This window comes from Cupressus sempervirens, chromosome 7 (genome assembly GCF_028749045.1).
Source record: "Cupressus sempervirens isolate cs-2001-9-10 chromosome 7, ASM2874904v1, whole genome shotgun sequence".
Lineage (NCBI taxonomy): Eukaryota > Viridiplantae > Streptophyta > Pinopsida > Cupressales > Cupressaceae > Cupressus > Cupressus sempervirens.
In genome coordinates this window covers 646,988,467-646,995,735 of record NC_143124.1, presented here as the reverse complement: position 1 = coordinate 646,995,735, position 7,269 = coordinate 646,988,467, and the positions used below count along the sequence as shown (strand labels likewise).

General features: G+C 30.7%; 1 pseudogene; it reads right to left on the bottom strand.

Annotated features, from left to right (window-relative positions):
* Positions 1 to 1,150: 1,150 nt before the first annotated feature.
* On the bottom strand, positions 1,151 to 2,903 carry LOC149548336 (ethylene-overproduction protein 1 pseudogene; annotated as a pseudogene).
* Between the last annotated feature and the right edge of the window lie 4,366 nt (positions 2,904 to 7,269).

Here is a 7,269-nt window from a genome sequence, read left to right as displayed (position 1 = left end):
GTAGATGTAAAGAAGATAAATAATCTTGTGGTTTTGATACTAATTGAAGTGGAGGGATGCCTAGATAATGAAATTTTTCTCAAAAGTGTGTAATAATTTTGGGTATCAATTATTATCTTACAATCAAGGAACTTGACTTTATATCATGGTTAAAAAATATATAGACCCACCTGAATCTATGTTTGGTCAATTACAAATTGCCTTTTTGGGGAATGCATTTTACATTCCTAATGAGAACAATTAATAAATTTTATCTAAGAGCAATAGTACTTGGAAAATCTCTTATATGTATACTATGTGCACTATTGTGATTCTTTATTATACATGCCATTTTGTAGAATTCGTGTAAGGAACATGATAACATGGTGTATGTTCTATGCCTACTTCAATGGGAATTGGTTTAGAAGAAAGTCTTGATCTTTGTGAATTCAATTAATGCAGGTTTCAAGTTGAAACTCTTTCTTGAATATGTATGTTTGGCATTATCAAATTAATTTTATATCCTACAAATGGAACCAAGGTTCCTACTTACAAATTTTTTATCATTATTATTCAATTCCTCAACTATATGCAATTCAATAAACTTTACCATATTCAATAACAATAAAATGGCAATGGAGACAATATCTATTAATCTAGAAAGTTGTGGCTAGTATAATTGAACACCATGGAGTATAAAAAATAAATACTACCACCAAAATCACTATGACTCTACCTATATTTTCAATTAAATCACTTACTATAACACACCCAAAGGAATTATCTCCTACACCAACACCTTCAATAATAAGGAAACCTCCTTTTGCTGCTTTCTTAGAGTAGAACTCAATGTGAGTAGATTGCAAAAGGTGATCCAATATTCTACATCTATTCATGGGAACCAATATAATGTTGAAATAATAAAATAAAACTCAAAAAATACTCAAAATTTCTCCCACCATGAATACAAATGATATTTTAAGGAGTTAAAAATAAAAACAATATTATGAATTGTAGCTCCTTATTCTAATGCATCCAATTGAATGACAAATTTTCTAAGTTAGCTAACTAAAGTAATATAATATGGAACACATTTTTATAATTTTTCCCACTGTGTAATTAACTATGTTAATTTTTATAACTTTATTTGAACTTTACACTAAAACACATTTCAATTTGAAAGCTTTGATGTTGTCTCATTTTCTCTTTGATCATCCATGAGAACTATAGATCAATATCTATATGGATATGATGTAAGTTGATGCAATTGTGTTTCCATACTTAGATCATCCTTCTCTATATCCTAATCACAATACTTTGAATTCTTCTCATATGCAGATGCAATGTTCTAACCTTTTCTATCAACTTTACCATCTCTTCATATACATTTTTTATATCATTCTTTAGGTGATATACTTGTGTCAATCCCTAATGAGCCCTTGTATGTATTGAGAAAGCTTATATAATAGGCTGAAACAAAATCCAACTTACCATAATCTACATAAACACTTATAAGGTTGTTCAGGGGTTTTCCGTTATGACCTTCATCCAAAGGACATTTTAGGGTCTTTGTATGAAGAACTTCAATATTGACGGTTGAAGCATGAACTAGACTTGTGTCTAATAGAGCATACAAATTTAAAAAGAAGGCTTGAGAGGGCCTCTAGATGATGATATACTCTTCTTATTTTTTTAATGCCTACTAATGATGGTCAGTGTCATATACTATTGAACCTTTGTATACTAGCTTCTCATGCTTACTACTTGCTTGATTATGTTCTATCTATAGACTTTGTATTACAGCCTTAGGGAAATTTAAATAAAGAAGAAATATATATTGTCAAAACTAGAGCAAACCCTTGTTAGGTTCATTCTCTAGCACTTGATGCACTACAACTAATGATCTAATATCAACAATATAGGACCACTAATCATAAAGATGCATCTAGTAATCTACCTTAGTGCACTGCTCCACATGCTAACATAGGAGATGAAGCAACTAATACACTATCATGCATGCCTAACATATTAGGTAATTTGGATCCAAGGTCAAAAAAACACTTATATCTCTAAATTAACCATCATAATCCTAAAGAGAAAGACAAAACCAAGCCTACAATTCAAGGTAATTTGGGGAAATCTTAAACCCTAGAATCCTATTGAATTCAACAATTTTTGCATGAAATTAGTTTTCACCCATTAGTGCAACATCTCTAAATCTGTATAGATATGGAAGAGTCTAGTATAATTATGTGTCCATGGTTAAGTCAACATTTTTTCTTTTCCATAGTAGTACATAGACCTTTCTTGACACATCCATCCTAATGGCTTGTAGTAGGAAATAATATCATTAGCCTCTTTATATGCTAAATATCTATGTCCATACTTAAATTTTTCTCTTGCCATAACAATTAATGTGTACACATGCCTTTCTTCTATAGTAGATTCAAATCAATTTTGCGCATCCCCATACTAATTTTATTCTAGCATCACACAACTCAATTGATACCATTTAAGAGCCCTTCATCTACATGGTAAAACACATCCTTAAAATCTCTCTAAGATTTTGATGAAAGAATATGATACTATATCATTCTCCATTGATATTTGGCTGAAAAAGGAATCTAAAGGAAAAGAAGAATTTCCAACCATGACTAGTTTTAAATTACATAAAATATTTAAAACTTGAGGTTTCTATAATATTTTGGTAGTTCCCTTAAAAATACCTATAGAATAGAAGAAAGAAGTACCTCTACATTTTCCTTAAGATCATACTCAATGAATATCTCTACACCATGCATATTGTAAACAAGGTCTACTAGATGTTGATCATGTGTAAACTTTATATTTTCACCACACAATTTGTTGAAAAATGACAAAAGATGAAGCACAATCTCCAAGGGAAAATAAAGGAGGAGAAACATGAAATAATATTTCTACTATAATAAAATAAAGAAGCAAAAGCATGAAAGGAAAATTTCTACTGCTACTTAGTAACACCCTATAGTTAGTTAGTACTATTACTGCTACTACCACTACTACTGACTTACCTTTCCTTCTACTACTCCTGCTAGATACTGTATTGCCACTCCTATCCCTACCCCTTGAATCTAATGAAGGTTATGATCCAACATATATTTCTCTTTTAATTTCAACTTGCAAGAATGCTCATGACTTCCTTGTATACACATTGTCCCATAATGATCATAGTATAATTTACCAAGATTATATTGTATATGGATGTAGATTGTACTAAAATTTCCAAACTTATCAATTTTCTTAGGAGAATTATAGCTATAATACATGTGTTTATTGCTTATTCTAAGCTTCCCAAAGATGTTTACTATTAAGAGAATTTATAAAATTTCAAGGGTGATACATTCTCTAATTTGACATCCCTTGTTCAAGGGAGTTGGATTTGGCTGCCCATGGAGTGTCTAAAGATAAGTTCAGAGGCACCTTCTTTTTCCTATAATGGTTGATGCTTTTCACTATCTCTAAGGAACCTATTTTCATCCATCACTATCCCTTATCCTCTCTTTGTTTATGAAGGTTGTCTTAAAAATTTTAATGACATTATTGACTCTATAGTATACTAGCATACTAGCATGATTGGGCACAAAAGAGTCTATCATTGACTATAGATCCAAAATTTGTGAGTGGACTTAAAAGTCATCTTTGTGAATCTAGCCTAGATAAAGAGTTCATAGAAAATGAAATTATCTTCCCCAGAGAAGGAGAAATCATGAACCTCATGGAAGTTTCTAATCTTGATGTTGTTCATAAATTTCATTATTTTGTTAGAAAATAACTTTCATCTAAATTTCATCTTAAGTTGCTCAGAGAGATTGAGAATAATCATAGCTTAGAGTGATATGAATTGATATAGTTAATGATGTGAAGTGATAATTGATTAAAGAAACAAACATGTATGGGTGATGTAGTAGATACATTTAAGAGAACTGATATAAGGTCACCTCTAAGCATCCACCTCCAATTTGGATGGAGTTGTCTAGGTTGAATGTCCCTACCAATTATGGGTGTAGGGGTTGATTTGTCAAAGTTGTCTTAGTTTTGTGTTATCATATTCAATCCCCATGATGGTTAGTTTTGAGAAGTGAAATAAATAATCATAAGATGAATGGAAGGAATTATGTTAGGGAGAGGTGGTAGGCATAGGTTCCCTTTAATTGAGTAGCCCACCCTATTGGATTAATTAAACTTTGTTTTTGGATTCTAAATTTTGTTAAAAAAAGAAAAGATTAAGATTTAAACTCAAAATTAGCAAGCTATATCTTAAAATGCTTAATCTTCAAACTCCTATATCTAGAGCTAAGAATGATCATGATGTAGATGACATTAAGGGATTGGAATTTATTTTATCTAATCCTAATTAGTCATGGATAAATAAGATGGGAGATGTAATATTATATGAATGCAAGAAGTTATGGCCCCTTGTTGCAACCATAGTCATAGTTTACATGATAAACTATATGTTGAGCATGAATACAAAGATATTTTGTGGGCATGCTAGATTCTCTCTTGGAAATTTAGGAATCCAAGTTCTTGCTTATGGTAAAAAGGAAATTTTAATTTCTAAAAATAACTTGTCACTTACTCCAATAGGAATAGTGATTGAAACTACATATATTTGTTCACAAACAAGCTAGTAAAAATATTGGTAGAATGTTCTAGAGGAAGCCTAACAATACACAATTGCAATTTCAAATAAACAATCTTGGTAGAATAGTTATGTTCTTATATTCTTTGAAAGATATTGGTAGAATAGTTATGTTAGGAAGCCTAAATATTGGTAGAATGTTCTAGTGTTTTTTGAAGATAACTATATTTAAGTCTTGAATTAGTAGTAATATAAGAAAAATGGAGGATCTGTATGGTACAATGAAGAAGTGATGGTTGTCATTTCCAATTATTGTGTGGAATAGGAAGTCATCTATTTTTACTATAGTGAAGCTAGTGGCATGTATTCTAAATTCCATAACACTAATAGGGTTATTTCTCCAAAAAAGAACATGGTTGCATTGGACCATCTCAATATAGTACAAAAACATTTGTGCTCTATTGAAGCTTCAAACTTTAACTACCAAAAAATTTGGAAGAAGTGGTAAAGTTGTATGGAGACATTAGTGTTCTAGCTCTAGTTGTCTATTGCATTTGCCACTGGGTATGGTTTTCCATGTGGGCCTTGTGCAATTCCTATTAGCCTAGAATGGAGGTCTAGTTTAATTGCCTTATAGGTTTGGCTGAGAGGTTTGTAGATGTATAGTTGTGAAGATTAGTTGACTATTAGAGTTCCTACAGAGGGAGTGTTCTTTGATACTTGTAAGTCATGATTACCCAAGAAAGAAAGAGGCAAAGTAAACCATTTTTGCATGGATAAATAATAGGTTGTGAAGAATGTTGTATAATTTTTACAACCAACCGTGGGTCTAAGTGTTGAAGTGAAGAGAGAAAGGAGGGTGATGTCTATTTTCTTTTCCATTTTTTACATATTGCATGAGAGAAGCATAATAACTATGGATGTGGAGATTTTTCAAGTATATGCTCCTGTATATGCACTAGAAAATTAGGGACATGGTTGGAAGTGTGTTCTACTTGGCTTGTTTAAAGATGAGGAGCCAAAATGTTTTTTGTAGCCATGTCAGAGTGGTAACCTAGAAATTGAATAAAATAATTAGACATGCAAGTTTTATATATGGGTTTTCCTAGGTAGTTAAAAAATATGGTGTCATGAGTTCTCTTTATGCATGGTTATAATTTTTGGTTTGACATTACTTGTATACTTTCTTATGCATGGTACAAAGTAATTAATAATATCTAGTTACCAAAAAAAGTTGTAGAATACTAATTCACCCCCCTCTTAAGATTCCCTATTTCTAACAATTGGTATCAAAGCACAATTACTCAAAAAAGGCTCAATAGCTTGAGAAATATCCCTATGGATATGTAATAGTTGATGAAGAACCTTGAAGAGGAACTTGAACAAATTGATCTCCTTACTAAGGAAAGAGATAAGATGAAAATTCCAAAGTATACATTGGACAATTGAAGGAAAAGATTGAAAATGTCAAATTCAAGCCTGGATTTGCTAAATCTACTAATGATGATGAATATTCAAACCTAAAAGCATAGTACAATATCTTGAAGCATGAATTGAATATTATGAATTTAAAGTTGACTTTGGAGAATGATCCTAGTAAAATTGAATTTGATTTGAAGACTAAAATTTTAGATCTTAGAGTGAGTCTAGCGAAGAAGACATCTAAATTTGAAACACTAAAAGAAGATAATGAAGAGCTTCATAAGTACAAAACTATTATGAAAGGAAAACTAACTCAATGCAAGAAGAAACTTGAAAAGGATTACACTAGTAGAGAAAATATTGATGAATCTATGTTAATATAAAGATTTTCCTATGATAAAATTGGCCTTTGTTATCTATTTAACATGTCTACAAAGAAACCTAAAAGTAAGTCATATCTGAAAGGTGAACTTCATAAGTACAACACTATTATGAAAGGTGAACTAACTCAATGCAAGAAGAAACTTGGAAAGGTTTACACTAGCAGAGAAAAATATCATGAAGAACTAAAAGAAGACCATGAAGAACTTCATAAGTACAACACTATTATGAAAGGTGAACTAACTCAATGAAAGAAGAAACTTGAAAAGGTTTACACTAGCACAGAAAATATTGATGAATCTATGTTAATATAAAGATCTGCCTATGATAAAATTGGTCTTTGTTATCAATTTAACATGTTTACAAAGAAACCTAAAAGTAAGTCAGATCTAAAAGAGACAGACAAGTTTGATGATAAGATTGAATCTAGTAAATCTTGTGAAAAATTCAAAGAATTTGAGAAGGAAATTGTGAAATTGGATAAACCTAAGCAAGTGGAATCTCATAAGGAAACTAGGTATAAATTTAGAGGTTAATTTTTTTCATGTAAGAAATAGGTCATATGAAAAGAAATTGTACAAATAGATCATTTAATCATGTTACATAATTTTACTATCATAATTGTCATGGTATTGGTCATAATGCAATTGATTGTAGAAAACCTAAATATGATAATGACAAAAGAAATAGTAGAATGTCTAGAAACACTAACCTTGTAGATAGAAGAAGATCTAATTAAAGGACATTAAGAGAAAGTAGACTTTATGAACAAAGGAAGTAGATTGTGTGTTATAAGTGTAGTCAACTTTGGACACATAGCCTATAATTGTCAAGAACCTAGTAATTAATAGAATCCTAGAAGTAGA